The sequence below is a fragment of the Pristiophorus japonicus genome, unplaced genomic scaffold, assembly GCF_044704955.1.
Source record: "Pristiophorus japonicus isolate sPriJap1 unplaced genomic scaffold, sPriJap1.hap1 HAP1_SCAFFOLD_147, whole genome shotgun sequence".
NCBI lineage: Eukaryota > Metazoa > Chordata > Chondrichthyes > Pristiophoridae > Pristiophorus > Pristiophorus japonicus.
This window is the reverse complement of record NW_027251144.1, coordinates 764,652-781,042: the sequence shown is the minus strand read 5'-3', so window position 1 is coordinate 781,042 and position 16,391 is coordinate 764,652. Positions and strand designations below refer to the sequence as shown.

At 46.6% G+C, this 16,391-nt stretch overlaps 1 non-coding gene across 1 annotated transcript; it reads right to left on the bottom strand.

Annotated features, from left to right (window-relative positions):
- Positions 1–12,166: 12,166 nt before the first annotated feature.
- On the bottom strand, positions 12,167–12,239 carry trnak-cuu (transfer RNA lysine (anticodon CUU)). Its single transcript has one exon. It is a non-coding gene; the product is annotated as a tRNA-Lys (tRNA).
- Between the last annotated feature and the right edge of the window lie 4,152 nt (positions 12,240–16,391).

Sequence of the window (16,391 nt, the reverse complement as noted above, 5' to 3'; positions counted from 1 at the left end):
GAGCCTTGTAATGTGGGGGAAGATGTGCCCCAATCACCCCACATGCGTCTCAACTCTTTCAGAAGCAAGAAAGTGTGTAACCTGGGTCTATAACATAAAGTAATGGGCTCATTAACGATTAAAGCCCATTATTAATCCTCTCACACACCTCAATTATGTTTATGCAATGCATCGATGGAAACTTCAATAACTGAACTTTACTGAGTTTAGGAACTTTAATTATTGATGAAGTTTTATCCCCTATCTGATTTTACACACACTGTATTTTAGGAGAGTGAGTTAAAATGCCCATCGCTCATGATACAAGAAACCTGGGGCGACTTTTTAAAATGTATTCCACAGAACAATATTCTCCAAAATAATGTTTCTGTCCATGCTCAAACCGAGGATATTTCACATGTGCAGCGAAGGTGATAACCGTTACACGACAAAAACCTCTGCTTACACCTCGAAAAAAAGCATCCTGCAGCGCTGCCTCACTTCCCAGCAACAGATCAAAGCCGCAAACAAACCCATCGATTATTCCCACTTCCCCACCTCCACAGATACTGCCCGACCTGCTGCGTGTTTCCAGCATTTTCTGTTTTTACTGAATACACAAACACAGGTATTCGTTCAAAATCAAACTGGACGTGGCCACACACTGATTGAACAGAGCCAGAGAGACAGACAGGAACGGGAAACACCGGGAAATGGAGCGAAACCAACAGACGCCTGGCTGCAATCACCGACAGGGACATGGGATTTACATAATCCTGGCTAGCTCAGTAGATACAGCATGAGGTTCTTATTCTCAGAGTTGTGGGTTTGAGCCCCATGTTGGGTGAATCATTATTGTTAAATTTTATGCCGCTTTCTCGGGCAAATTTCATGAATTAACCGATCAGCTTCTTTTGCACAGTGAAAGTAATGTTAACTGAGGGAGAGTCGATAATTGAATAATTGGTTCTGTGCTTTGCATGTTAACTGTTAAACCATATCCCATTTTACACACTGTACTTCAGGCATCTGATTCAGAATGTTCATTGTAACATGAACGTGCCCTTGGGGAAACAGTGAGACAGGTTTTAGAGCAAGGGTCTGGTTATTGTGAAACAGCAAACACAATATCAATTCCGGAAGAACAACAGCTAAATTAACTGATTTGAACACGCAGCCTCCTGAACGGTAGTTAGACCCGTAACCGTTGCACCACGATATCCAGATTCTACAACAGTCCCAGCGGATCGGAAGGTAGAAAATGTAACATCGCTATTCAAGAAAGGAGGGAGAGAGAAAACCGGGAATTACAGGACAGTTAGTCTGACATCAGTCATCGGGAAAATGCTGTAATCCATTGTTAAGGAAGTGGTGTCAGGGCACTTTGAAAATTATAACATGATTTGACAGAGTCAACATGGTTTTATGTAAATGTCATGGGCAGGTACAGAAAATAATCAAATAAAACTAATGTTAAGCTGGCCTTCATATCTCGCGAACTCGATTACCAGCAAGTGATCAGGAAGGCAAATGGAATCTTGGCCTTTATTGCAAAGGGGATGGAGTATAAAAGCAGGGAAATCTTACTACAGTTATACAGGGTATTGGTGAGGCAACACCTGGAATACTGCGTGCAGTTTTGTTTTCCTTATTTACGAAAGGATATACTTGCTCTGGAGGCAGTTCAGAGAAGGTTCACAGGTCGATTCCGGAGTTGAGGTGGTTGACTTATGAGGAAAGGTTGTTTAGATTGGGCCTCTACTCATTGGAATTCAGAAGATTGGGTGGTGATCTTATCCAAATGTATAAGATTATGAGGGGGCTCGACAAGGTGGATGCAGAGAGGATGTTTCCATTGGTGGGGGAGATTAGAACTCGATCTTAGAATAAGGGGCCGCCCATTTAAAACTGAGATGGGGAGAAATTTCTTCCCTCAGAGGGTTGTAAATCTGTGGAATTCGCTGCCTCAGAGAGCTGTGGAAGCTGGGACATTGAATATATTTAAGACAGAAATCGATAATTTCTTGAACGATGAGGGGATAAGGGGTTATGGGGAGCGGGCGGGGAAGTGGAGCTGAGTCATTGATCAGATCAGCCATGATCTTATTAAATGGCGGAGCAGGGTCGAGGGACGGTGTGGCCGACTCCTGCTCCTATTTCTTATGTTCGTATAACTGGAACACAAGGGGACAGATGTTATGTGCAGCTGCACAAAGCCCTGGTTAGACTTCACTTGGGGGACTGTGTTCAGTTCTGGTACCGCACAGGCAGCATCTGCTTTTTTGCCAGGAGACGAAACTCGCCTCCGATTGTTCATCCACAGCAAGTTTGAACATAATGTTCCCGCCCGGGATAGAACCAGGAAATTTTCACATGTAAAGTAAACGTGATAACCACTACACTACAGAAACCTCTGTTACAAGGAACACAACAGAGGGGAGCTGAACAGTGAGCTCCCTCGGTGCTGATCGGGACCGATGCTGATGTGGAAGCAAGTCATCCTCGACTCCGGGGGACTGCCTCAGAAGAAGAGAGGAGGATCAGGAATGTGTTGGCTCACTTTAAACAAGTTCTGTCCCACACTGAAAGCTCTCAATCCTTCTCCTCCGCTGCCCTTTACAGAAATGTCACGTAATTACCACCCACCATGTTCACTTCCACATCCTCACAGTGGGCCACAGAGACTCCTGCCGTCTCCCCGCGATCAGCGAACTCACCCAGTTTGTAAAGTTACACCCGGGACAAGTGTCCCGCAAAGGGCAGGAGAAGCCAGAGAGTCTGTAAACTCAGTGTGTAACAGGAAGTAACGGGGTTATTAACGGTGATTACAGCAATTCATCATCATCATAGGCAGTCCCTCGAAATCGAGGAAGACTTGCTTCCACTCTAAAAGTGAGTTCTCAGGTGACTGAACCATCCAATACAGGAATTACAGTCTCTGTCACAGGTGGGACAGACCGTGGTTGAAGGAAAGGGTGGGTGGGACTGGTTTGCCACACGCTCCTTCCGCTGCCTGTGCATGTGTTCTGCATGTTCTCGACGATGAGACTCGAGATGCTCAGCACCCTCCAGATGCTCTTCCTCCACTTAGGGTGGTCTTTATCCAGGGACTCCCAGGTGTTGGTGCGGATGTTGCATTTTATGAAGTGGCTTTGAGGGTCCTTGAAATGGTTCCTCTGCTCACCTGGAGCTCGCTTGCCGTGCAGGAGTTCCGAGTAGAGCGCTTGCTTTTGGAGTCTTGTGTCAGGCATGCGAACAATGTGGCCCGTCCAACCGAGCTGGTCAAGTGTGGTCAGTGCTTCGATGCTGGGGATGTTGGCCTGATCGAGGACGCTAACGTTGGTGCATCTGTCCTCCGAGGAGATTTGCAAGATTTTGCAGAAACATCATTGGTGGTATTTCTCCAGCGACTTGAGGTGCCCACTGTATTAGGTCCATGTCTCTGAGCCATACAGGAGGACAGGTATCACTACAGCCCTGTAGACCATGAGCTTAGTGGCAGATTTGAGGGCCTGATCTTCGAACACTCTCTTCCTCAGGCGGCCGAAGGCTGCACTGGCGCACTGGAGGCAGTGTTGAACCTCGTCGTCGATGCCTGCCCTCGCTGATAATAGGCTCCCGAGGTATGCAATTATTCATCCTCTCACAGACCTCAATTATTTTCATGTGATAAACTGATTGAGAATAGAAAGAGGGTTAGTGCTCGAGATCTTAACCACCCAACCACCAAGGAAAAATGTCGATAATGGTATATATTATATATATATATATATCTATATTAATAGAATCATAGAATCAGAAAGATTCAGCATAGAGTGAGGCCATTTCGGCCCATCGTGTCCGCGCCGGCCGACCAAGAGCTATCCAGTCTAATCCCACTTTCCAGCTCTCGGTCCAGAGCTCTGTAGGTTGCGGCACTTTAAGTGCACATCCACATATCTTTTAAATGTGGTGAGGGTCCCTCCCTCTACCACCCTTTCAGGCATTGAGTTCCAGACCCCCACCACCCTCTGGGTGATGAAATGTCCCCTCATATCTCCTCTAAACCTCCCCCAATTACTTTAATTCTACGCCCTTTGGTTGTTGACCCCTCTGCCAAGGGAAACAGAACCTTCCTATCCATTCTATCCAGGCCCCTCAATTTTATACACCTCAATCAGGTCTCTGCTCAGAAGCCTCTGTTGCAAAGAAAACAGATTCAGCATCTCCAAACTATCCTCATAGACAAAATTCTCCAGGCAACATTCTAGTAAATCTCCTCTGCACCCTTTCCAGTGAAATCACATCTTTCCTGTAATGTGGTGACCAGAACTGCACGCAGTACTCCAGCTGTGGTGCAGCCAGTGTTTTGTACAGTTCAAGCATAACCTCCTTGCTCTTGTATTCCATGCCTTGACTAATATAGGCAAGTATTCCATATGCCTTCTTAACCACATTAACTACCTGGCCTGCTACCTTCAGGGATCTGCGGACCTGCACTCCAAGGTCCCTTTATTCCTCTACACTTTTCAGTGTCGTACCATTTAATGTGTATTCCCTTGCCTTGTTAAACCTCCCCAAATGCATTACCTCACACTTATCCGGATTAAATTTCATTTACCACAGTTCTGCCGACCTGACCAGTACATTGATCATCATCATCATAGGCGGTCCCTCGATCGAGGACGATTTGCTTCCATGAGTTCACAGGTGTTTCGATGAAGGACCCGATGTTCCAGTCCTGAATCCAATTGAGTGAGTGGAAGATGCCTTTGTGTGGATTTTTTCTTACGTGAGGTGACTGTAGCACCTCAGCCACCACACGGGCTTGACAGAGCGAGGTCTTGGTCCAGTGGCAAGGGTTAACCAAGACGATAGGAGACCAGCTCTGCTGCGCGGACTTAGCGCACACATATCGTAGTGTGGGCTGGGTCCGTGCTGCCCCTGGGCCCTCGGCTCTTCTGGGCCCCGTTCCCTCATCTGTCGCACCTCCTCCACGATCTGTCGCCGCTCCTCCACCATAAACATTCACCGCATCTCGCCACAAACACTCACCGCTCATCCGGCCCGACCTTCCCACTCCTCTCTACCTGGGCCCTGCCGATGTTCCTGCTCACGCTCCAAAATGACGACTAGGGTTTTGATGACATCACCCAGACGCCCATTTCAAAAATGTCGGTATTTGTTTAAATACCTTAAAAATGTTCACATATATGGAATAAAGCTTGAAGCACCTCCCGGAATTCCTTATAAGATGGGATTATGGTTTGTTGATCCAGATTCCAGAATCCATGGAGAGATGTTACCCGTGGTATAAGGTGGTGTGGCTGGATTCCAATGGACTGCATGGATAGCTTACCAACTTCGCTTGTTGTTTTAGTATCATCGCGCTGGTCCCTCGGAGAACAGTGTGAAGTGGTGGGAGGATCAATGTGGCCAGGATTGGTGTCCTGGTCATTATTTTTCCCTCAATCAACATCACAGAGACAGATGATCTGGTCATCATCACACTGCTGCCTATAGGAGCCTGCCGTGTGCAAATTGGCGGCAAGAGTGACCGCACTTCAAAAAGTACTTCATTAGCTGCAAAGCGCCTTGAGACATCCATTGATATCTTCCTGTAGTCCGCCACTTTCTTCTTCATTATCAACCATTCAGCCTGTTTTAGCGTCATCTGCAAACTTCTTACTCATACCCTCAACAATGAAGTCCAAGTCATTGATGTATACCACAAAAAGCAAGGGAACCAGCACTGAGCCCTGCGGAACCCCACTGGATCACAAAATCACCCATCAACCATTACGCTTTGTTTCCTGCCTCTGAACAAATTTTGGACCCAACTTGCCACTTTGCCCTTGAATCCCATGGGCTTTTACATTCGTAACCAGTCTGCCAAGTGCGACATTATCAAAAGTTTTGCTAAAGTGCATATACATTACATCATACCACTGCCCTCATCAACCCTCCTGGTTACCTCCTCGAAAAATGCAATCAACTTAGTCAGAAACAACCTTCCCTTGACAAATTAATGTTGACTATCCTTGATTAATCCATGTCTTTCCAAATGAAGATTTATCCTGTCCCTCAGGATTTTTACAAATAATTGTAAAAGGTTCGGCTGGCCAGCCTGTATTTACTCAATCCCTTTCTCCATTTTTAAACAAAGGTACAACATTAGCAGTGCTCCAATCCTCTGGCCCCGCACCTGTAGCCAGTGAGGATTGGACAATGGTGGTCAGAGCCTCTGCTATTTCCTCTTTTGCTGCTCTTATCAGCCTGGGATATATTTCTTCCGGGCCTGGGGATTTATCCACTTTCTAAGCTGCTAAGCCACCAATACTTCCTCTCTCACTATGTTTATTTCATCGAATATTTCACACTTCTCCACCCTCATTGCAAAGTCCACATCGCCCCTCTCTTTTGTGAAATCAGATGCAAATTATTCATGAAGAATCCTACCCAAGTCTTCCACCTCCGCGTACAGATTCCCTTTATGGACTCTAATAGGCCCCACTCTTTATCTTTTATCATCGTGCTCTTAATGTATTTGTAAAACATCTTTGGGTTTTCCCAGATTTAATTGCCAACATTCTCTCATGCTCTCTCTTTGCTTTCCTGATATATTTTTTAATTGCATCTCTGCACCTCTAGAGTTTCTACAGTATTGAGTTATCGGTATCTGTCATAAGCTTCCCTTTTTTTCGTTAACTTTCCCTGCATGTCCCCTGACATCCCGGGAGCTCTAGATTTGTTACTCCCACCTTTGTTTTAAGGGAACATACTTGCTCTGTCCCCTCAGGATCTCCTCCTTGAATGCCTCCCACTGCTCTGACACTGATTTACAAGCAAGTAGCCATTCTCAGTCCACTTTGGCGAAATTCCATCTCAGCTCAGCAAAATTGGCTTTACCCCAATTGAGAACTTTTATTCCTGGTCCACTTTGTCCTTTTCCATAACTACTCAAACCTTACTGAGTATGATCACTCGCACCAAAATGCTCTCCCACTGATACCCCTTCTACGTGCCTCTCTTCAATCACAAGACCCAGTCCAGAACCGCCCCTTCCTTGATGGGCTTGTTACATATGGGATAAAGAAGTTCTCCTAAATGCATTTTAGGAATTCTCCACCATCTGTACCATTCACACTATCATTTTCCCAGTCAATAGTTAAAATCCTCCACAATTACAGCTCTGTAGGTTTTGCACTTCTCAACAATCTGCCCATATATTTGTTCTTCTATCTCCCTCTAACTGCCCGGGGGTATATAGTGCACTCCCAGTAGTGTGATCGCCCCTTTTTTGTTCTTTAATTCAACCCACATGGCCTCGTTTGATGACCCCTCTCACACATCATTCCTTTTCACAGCTGCAGGATCTGTCAATAATCTCTCACAACTCAACTGAAAGCAGCTGGAATGTGCAGCTTTGAAAGAGGCTTTCTGCACCGTCAGGGCTGGAAACTGTAGAGTTTGAATGTGTACCGAACTGTACAGGGTATTCAGCAAATATAGCAGGGCTGGGAGACATTGTGCTTTGTTAATACTGAACCAGAAATGCACATTATTCAATGTTTCTCATATTTAATTGAGCACGTTTTCAGCTGGTTTTAAACGGGAACCTTTAGCATGTTAAGCGAATGTGATGACCACTACACTACGGAACACACGCTTTCAAAGCAGACTGCAACCTGAATGCAGCAACTTAGACCGCTCGGCCATCCTGACTGCTCAATATTATGTGTGGCCACCTGCAGTTTGATTTTGAACTTTTGTGTCCTGTCACATGAAGTAAATGAGGAAGCAGGCGTATCTCTGCCTGACATCGGGGAAACAGTGAGACAGACCTTGGAGCAAGGGTCTGGTTATTGCGAAACAGCAAAGAAAATATTAATTCTGTAATTACTCAAAAGGACAGGGACCTCAACATGATTAAAACACGCAACTTTCTGATCAAGAGGCAGACACACCACTGCTGCACCACGAGGCCGAAACACTGAGTCTGAGATGTTCGTCGATATGAAGGTTCTGCAATAAAAGGGGCTTTAAAATCCCCTCCCATTCCCACCGGGTGTCAGAAGCAGCGCTCACCTGCCAGTCACCATATGTTTATTTGTTAAATTTTTGTGTTACTTTCACGGGATAGCATCATTAATTAACCCATCACCTTCTTTTGCACAATGAAAGAAATGCTAACTGAGGGAGAGTCGATACTTTAATCAATAAATACAGCAACTGCTGGAAATCCCAGCAGGTCAGGCAGTATTTGCTCGGAGACGAAAGTCAGCTCTGATTGTACATCCACAGCAAGTTTAAACATAATGCTCCCACTTGGGATCGAACCAGGGACCTTACACGTATAAAGTAAACGTAACAACTCCTGCACTGCAGAAACCTCTGGCACAGCAGCCCCAACAGAGGGGAGCTGACCAGTGAGCTCCCTCTTTGCTGATCGGGAATGTGCTGGCTCACCTTAAACAACTTCTGCCCCACACTGAAAGTTCTCAATCCTTCTCCTCCACTGCCCTTTACAGAAATGTCACGGATCATCCAGCAACCGTGTTCACTTCCACATCCTCACAGTGGGGCCACAGAGGCTCCTACCGTCTCCCCGCGATCAGCGAACTCGCTCAGTTTGTAAAATTAAACCCCGAACACCTGTCCGGCAAAGGGCAGGAGAAGCGGGAGAGTGTGTAAGCTCATTCTGTAACAGATAGTAGTGGGGTTATTAACGGCGATTACAGCAATCATTAATCCTCTTACACACCTTAATTATTTTTCTGCGATGAACTGATTGAGAATGGAAAGAAGTTTAATGTTCGAGATCTTAACCACTCAACCAGAGAACAGCTTCGATAATTTGTATAAATATAAAAATATATATTTATTTATGGACTTGAATATCAACGGCTAGCTGCCGAGACCTCATGGCGCGACGGTCGTGCATCTAACTTTGAGTGAGAGAAATTGTTCCACAGTGAGACCCATTTCATCTTTTGTTCCCTTTTAAACACTAGAAACTGAGACAGGGGAATAAATAGAGAAACCAAAGCTCAACGATACAGACAAGAGGAAGAGAGAAGGGGAAATACTGTCCACACCCAGAACTAATGCAGAAACACCTCTGCTGCGCTCGGGGTGGCCACCCACAGCCTGGATACACTAACGTCCCAACAGCTCATTGACTGTCGGAGTGGGACTGTGCGGCGCTTCAGAAGACAGGTCTAAAAATCAAAGTCACTGAATCGATCTCATGTGCTCCTTCTGCCAAGAATAGCTACACACAAAAAATGCTTTTATAAAAGTTACACCTTATCTCCAAGTTTGTCAAAAAGTTAGCTTGTTGGTCAAGGGGTATGATTCTCGCTTCGGGGTTGTTAATTGAAATTTGCGAGAGATCCCGGCCGAGCCCACTATTCTGCCGCCAATTTTGAAATTGCATCTAATTTTTGCAAAGAAGGACTTGCATTTCTGCAACACCTTTCAGGAACTCATGGTGCCTTAAAGCGCTTTACAGTCGTTGAGTTATGTTTGAAGTGTTGTAGTGTGGGGAAAGATGTGCCCAAATCATCCCACACGAACCTCAACTCTTTGCGAAGGAGTTCGGTGCAAATAATCAGGGACTTGGACTTTCTTTGAATGAGTTCTGCTTGTACCTGTATTCAAGCTTGAAACAGCAACTAGGCTTCCATCTCACGGGAGCAGCGTGCAGCGGTTCGCGAGTAGGTGACGAGGTTTGGGGTTGATGTACGTCACTTTCAATCTTTGAAATTTCACCAAGCAAAGAAATGATGAATCCAACTGTCCCTGTAATCCTTTTGTTCAGGTTTAATCACAGGAATATCTGCAGTCAGGAGCTGAAAAGTAATTAAAACCGACGACTGGCTTTGGGACAATCAGTATACTTTGTCACAGACAAGGCAATGGAAGGCTGGAAGGTAGATCACACCGGTTGCGGGAGAGCTGGTTGGCGGTGACATGGAAGTGTCTGCAGTGTGCGGGACCAGACTGCTTCCATGCATCCACAATGAATGTCCCTCCCTTTATTTGGGAAAAGTACAACTGAGAGTGGACAAGTTCCATCCCGGTCGGAGCAATCTGAAGCTTTAACTGACTGACACCCTGGTTTGGGATGTCTTGCAGTCTACATTTAAGTTAGTCTCTGTGGCGCAATGGGTTAGCGCATTCAGCTATTAACCGAACGGTTGGTGGTTTGAGCCCATCCAGGAACGAAGCCTTTAACTGTTTTCCCCGAGGATTCAGTGCCGCATAGTTCCAGGTTGTCATTGTGCGTTTTGGCTGCATGAATATATTCCGCAAACATTGCCAGCTGTGCTGTTATCCAGTGAGTTCCCACTCGAATACTTTTATGAACATTTAGTTCATGGAAAACGATAACAATTTTTTACATGGACCATGGTCCTCCATCCAGTCCACGAGAAATAAATTACGTTATTGTGTTTAAAGGAACTGGTGGAAATTGTCTGACCGATCGTTATGGCTTTGATCCGATTCTGAGAGTCAACAGTTTGCGAAGAATTATCGCATGGTCAATGCCTAGCATGAAAATGTCTCTCAGCATTTGTTCTAGGAATCCCTCAAATTCGCAATGTCCTGCGAGGCACCTTAATTCGGAGACATAGCTCGCCACTTCCTGGCCCTCCGACCGTTGGCACGTGTAGAACCGATACCTCGCCATCAGATCGCTTTCTTTAGGATGTAGATGCTCGCAGACCAGCGTACACAATTCTTCATAGGATTTAGTTGTTGGTGTCACCAGAGCTAGAAGATTCTTCATGAGGCCATAGGTTGTTGCCCCACAGACGGTAAGGAGGATCGCCCTTCATTTGGCATTGTTCTCGTCGCCTTCCAGCTCGTTGGCCACGAAGTATTGGTCGAGTATCTCCACAAAGGCTTCGCAATCGTCCACTTCTGAGAACTTCTGCAGGATACCAACTGTTCCTTGCATTTTTGCGTGGTTGTTCATTGTCTCGTCGCCAATTGATACGCTCATAATAAAGGATGAAACTTAGTATTGTGAACACTGAGTAAGTGTGACCTTAGCTCCTTTAATAAGACTCCAGAGTACAGGTACCTCATGGATGGCCTGCTTGTATACCGTGCTCCCAAGCGATACTGGGATCCCTTGGGACTCCGACAGGTAGGCCCTCTGATGATGGTGTGCACAGGTTGTCAATGGTTAAATACATAACACAAGATGTGAACAGAATCAACCATCAAAAGCCCTGTCATTAACCGCAAAGGGTTTCCTGCAATTTTCTGATCGCAAAGCGCTTTCAGTCCTTGTCCTTAAAATTGCAGACGTGGAAATTGGGGAGTTTAATGACTTTGAAAGGAGGACATTGTTGTTTGGTGCCGTTCTGGTCAGAGAAATGTTTGTGAAAGGAACATTTTGCAGAGAAAGGGATTGAGCATTTCAGCTTGTTGCTGAACACTTCTCTCTGGGCACTGAGCTAAGCAGCAGTTTCAGTCGTGTGGAGGTTATCACATTTCCTTCACACGTGAAAAGTTCCCGGTTCAAGCCTGCGCAGAAACATTATTTCTTAAACAAAAACTTGTCTGCAATAAAAGCTGTTTTGGATACCTTGTTGAATGAGCAATGCACATTTAAAACCAGTCTCCTCCAATACAGATTGTGTAAAATCAGATCGGGGATAAAACTTCATCAAGGATTAAAGTTTCATGAGTTATTAAATTTCACTTTTTGAAGTTTTGACTGTCCCTGTCAGCATTTCATTCATTCTGTGAAACAACACTATCGGTTTACACCAGCGGATCGAAGCTGCATTTGAAACCCACAAACAACTCATTAATTATTCGCTCTTCCCCAGTTCCAGATCTCAGAGGGTTATTGTCCATCCCTGGGATACAAGCTACCTCGGACCCGGACCAAAGCTCCCCGTACACCGAGCACAGGCTCAGGAAAACCCCAGGGAAGAGGTTATCCCGGTCACTGGGCCTTCCAGCAGTCCTGAACAAGCGCCCGGTCTGAAACTTTCCAGAGTAATAACTTGTAACTGGAGCATCTAACAGTAAGGAGGGCCGAGCGGTCTGAGGCACTGCTTTCATTGTTTGATTAAATTATCAACTCTCCCTCAGTTCGCATTTTTATCATTGTGCAAAAGAAGATCATGGGTTCATTAATGATATTTTCCCGCGAAAGCAACATAAAAGTTTAATGAAAAGTAATCGCCCAACGTGGGGCTCAAACCCACGACCCTGAGATTAAGATTCTCATGCTCTATCGACTGAGCTAGCCGGGCTTCTCCACATTTACTCTGTCAATCCCCTTCAGAATATTGTCCGTTTCAATGAGATCACCTCTCATTCTTCTGAACTCCGGAGAGCATCGGCATATTCTACACAATCTCTCACCATAGGACAGTCCTCTCATCCCAGGAATCGATCTGGTGAACCTCCGTTGTACCACCTCCAAGGCAAGTGTATCCTTCCTCAGAAAAGGAGACCAAAACTGTGCGCAGTACTCCAGGTGTGGTCTCACCAGGGCCCTGTACAATTGGAGCAAGATTTCCTTACTCTTGCACTATGGGCGGAATATTAGGTGCTATGGTCCGAATATCCTGATTTTCTGCTGATTCTACGGTTGTATAAAAAGTTATTAAAATTCGACAGTCACTCGGCAAACATAATTGTATTTCCTTCAGTGTGCAACACATGTGGGTGGATTAATGATGATTGAAACAATTATTCAGTATCTCACAGACTTGAATTATATTTGTCAACTTGCTCTGTAAAAATGCTTTCCCTGACCAGGAATCAAACCCAGACCACGGCAGTGAGAACACCAAATCCTAACCACTAGACTACCAGGGAACACTGCTTGCAGCCTCTGCGATAGCTTTAAATATAGTCAGCTTACAATCACAGCTGAGAATTGTGCGGTGACACGGGATGTAACTGGATTTGCTGGGAGCAGCGTGGAGGCCCCGACCTGCGTGAGAACACCAGCGGCAGGTCGGGGCCATAAAAGGAGCGGTGAGCGGTGGCCTGGGAGCAGCGTGGTGGTATACCACGGCAAGGTACAGCACGAGCTGGTGCAGGATGGCGACGGCAGCGAAGAGTGATGTCATCAAAGTCCAGGTCGGTGATTGGAGCGTGGGCAGGTAACGCAGGAGCAGCGAGAGACTGTGGAGGGATGTGATCGGGGCCCAGGGGTGGTGTGAGTTCAGGGCCAGGGGCCCAGGGGCAGCACGGACCAGCCCACACTGCGATATGTGTGCGCACTTGGTCCGTGCAGCAGAGCTGGTCTCCAGTCGTCTTGGATAACCCTTGCCACTGGACCAAGACCTCGCTCTGTCAAGCCCGTGTGATGGCTGGGGTGCAACGGCCACCACATGTTAAAAAAATCCAGGCACAGGTATCTTCCACCCTTCAACATGCAGTTCGGGACCTGGAATATTAGGTCCATCATTGAAACACCTGTGAACTCATCCTTTTTTGGCGTGGAAGCAAGTCATCCTCGCTTCGAGGGACTGCCTATGATGCTGATGAACTGGATTTGCTGCAGTCCGCGGGCAGCAGTTGATGAAAGCGGGCGTGAGAGGGTGAGTGACAAGTGGGCACTGCTTCTGATGCTGTCTGACCCACGGTGGGAGTGGCCGGGGATTTTAAAGCCCTTTCATTGCACCAATGCAGGGCAAATGAAACTGTGTTTCAGGAACCTTCATGTATACAAACATGGGCACTCTGCATTGTCGACCTCGTGGTGCAACGGTAGTGTGTCTGACTCCAGATCAGAAGGCTGCATGTTTATATCACGTCGGGGTCACTGTATTTTTCCATATTGTTCTTCCGGAATTGAGATTTACTTTGCTGTATCACAATTTACATTCCCACCCATCTTTGTACCATCAGCAAACTTGGCTCCATTGCACTCGGTCCCTATATCCCTGGGATAGGGGAGGGAAGACACACCGGAGAAGTGTGAGCTTGTGGACCGGAGAAGTTGCAGCTGCTGGAGCTGTGCGTTTGATCGGGGAGGGACGGGGGGAGCGACCGGAGAAGCTGAGAAGCTGCTGTGCTTTTCATCGGGTTTGACACTGTTTAAAAATGGCAGAGTGCCAAGTTTTCTCTCCCTACTGCCCATGCGCGAAGGTGCCAGCAGTGTTTTCGGCGCAGGCATTTGGCTCCGCCCCCCACTTCACCATCGACACCATGCCAGGACTCCGGGGACTGTACACAGCGGCCAGGATGGGGTGAGTTTTTCCCCACGCCGTTTCCAGCGCGCAAAGTCGGTGCGCTTGAGGTCAGTGCGCCGACAAAACTGCTTGGGGAAAATCTAGCCCTTGAAGAGTAAGGAGTACACTGAAGGAAATACAAATATGTTTGCCGAGCAACTGTCAATTTTAATAACTTTTTATACAACCGTCGAATCAGCAACAAAACAGGGCACTCGGCCCATAGTACCTAATATATAGCCCACAGTACAAGAGTAAGGAAGTTTTGCTACAATTGTACAGGTCCCTGGTGAGATGAGGAGAAACTTCTTCGCTCAGAGAGTTGTTAACCTGTGGAATTCTCTGTCGCAGAGTTGTTGATGCCAGTTTGTCAGATATATTCAAGAGGGAGTTAGATGTGGCCCTTACAGCTAAAGGGATCAAGGGGTATGGAGAGAAAGCAGGAAATGGGTACTGAGCTGAATGATCATCCATGATCTTATTGAATGGTGGTACAGGCTCGAAGGGCCGAATGGCCTACTCATGCATCTATTTTCTATGTTTCGATGTTTCTCTGTCCTGCTACTGCTTCTTTAATAATGGATTCCAACATTCGCCCAACCACAGATGATAGGCTAACTGGTCTATAGTTTCCTGCTTTTTGTCTGCCTCCTTTTTTAAATAGGGGCATTACATTTGCAGTTTTCCAATCTGCTGGGTCCTCCCTAGACTCCAGCGAGTGAATGTCCACAGATCCCTGAAAGTAGCAGGCCAGGTAGCTAAGGTGGTTGAGAAGAAATATGGAATGATTGCCTTTATTAACCGAGGCATCGAATACAAGAAATGGGGTCGGTGGGGCAGGTTAGGTCACAGCTGGAGTACTGCGTGCAGTTCTGGTCACCATATTACAGGAAGGGCATGATTGCACTGAAGATAGTGCAGAGGAGATTTACGAGGATGTTGCCGGGAGTGGAGAATCTTCGCCATGAGGACAGATTAGAAAGGCTGGATTTGTTTTCCATGGAACAGAGACTGAGGGGAGACCTCATTGAGGTGTATAAAATGATGAGGGTCCGAGATATAGTGGATAGAAAGGACCTATTTCGCTTAGCAGAGGGGTCAACAACAAGGAGGCATAAATTTAAAGTAATTGGTCGAAAGTTTAGAGGGGATATTTCTTCACGCAGAGGGTTGTGGCGGTCTGGAACTCACTGCCTGAAAGGGTGGTAGAGGCAGAAACCCTCAACACATTTAAAAAGTGCTTGGATGTGCACCTGAAGTGCCGTAACCTGCAGGGTTATGGAACTAGAGCTGGAAAGTGGGATTAGGCTGGAGAGCCTCTAGTTGGCCGGCGCGGACACGATGGACCGAAATGGCCTCCTTGCGTGCTGTAAACTTCTTTGATTCTATGAACTCATTTGCAAAGAGTTGAGCTGCGTGTGAGGTGATTTGGGCACATCTTTCCTCACATGACAACATTTCAAAGGTACTTAACGGCTGTACAGCGCTTTGAGGCGTCATGAGTTACTGACAGACGCTGCAGAAATCCAAGTCCTTCTTTGCAAAATTTCAATGCAATCTCAAGGCTGATCTGGAATTTGAAGCCAGGATCTTTCTGCAAATTTCAAGTAACAACTGCGAAGCAAGAATCATACCCCTCGACCAACAAACCACCTGCTTAGCAACTGTGGAGATAAGATGTAACCATTATTGAAGCATTTTTAGTGTATGTTGCTATTCTTGATCCGAGGAGCACATGAGACGGAATCAGTGACTTGGCCTTTTCGACATGTCTTCTGAAGCGCCGCACGGTCCCACTCCTGCAGTCAATGAGCTGTTGGGACGTTAATGTATCCTTCATCATCATCATCATACACGGTCCCTCGAAACGAGGATGACTTGCTTCCACGCCGAAAAAGGATGAGTTCACATGTGTTTCAATGAAGGACCCGAACTACATCCCGATGGGTGGAAGATGCCTGTGCGTGGATTTTTTAAACGTGTGGTGTCCGTTGCACCCCAGCTTGACAGAGCGAGGTCTTAGTCCAGTGGCAAGGGTTAAGCAAGACGACAGGCGACCAGCTCTGCTGCACGGACCGAATGCACACACATATCGCGGTGCTAACCCTGGGCCCCTGGCCCCGAACTCATGCCTCTGCTGGGCCCCGATCACGTCCCTCTACAGTATCTCGCCGCTCCTTTGGCCCGATCTCGCCGCTCCTGCTGTACTTGCCCACG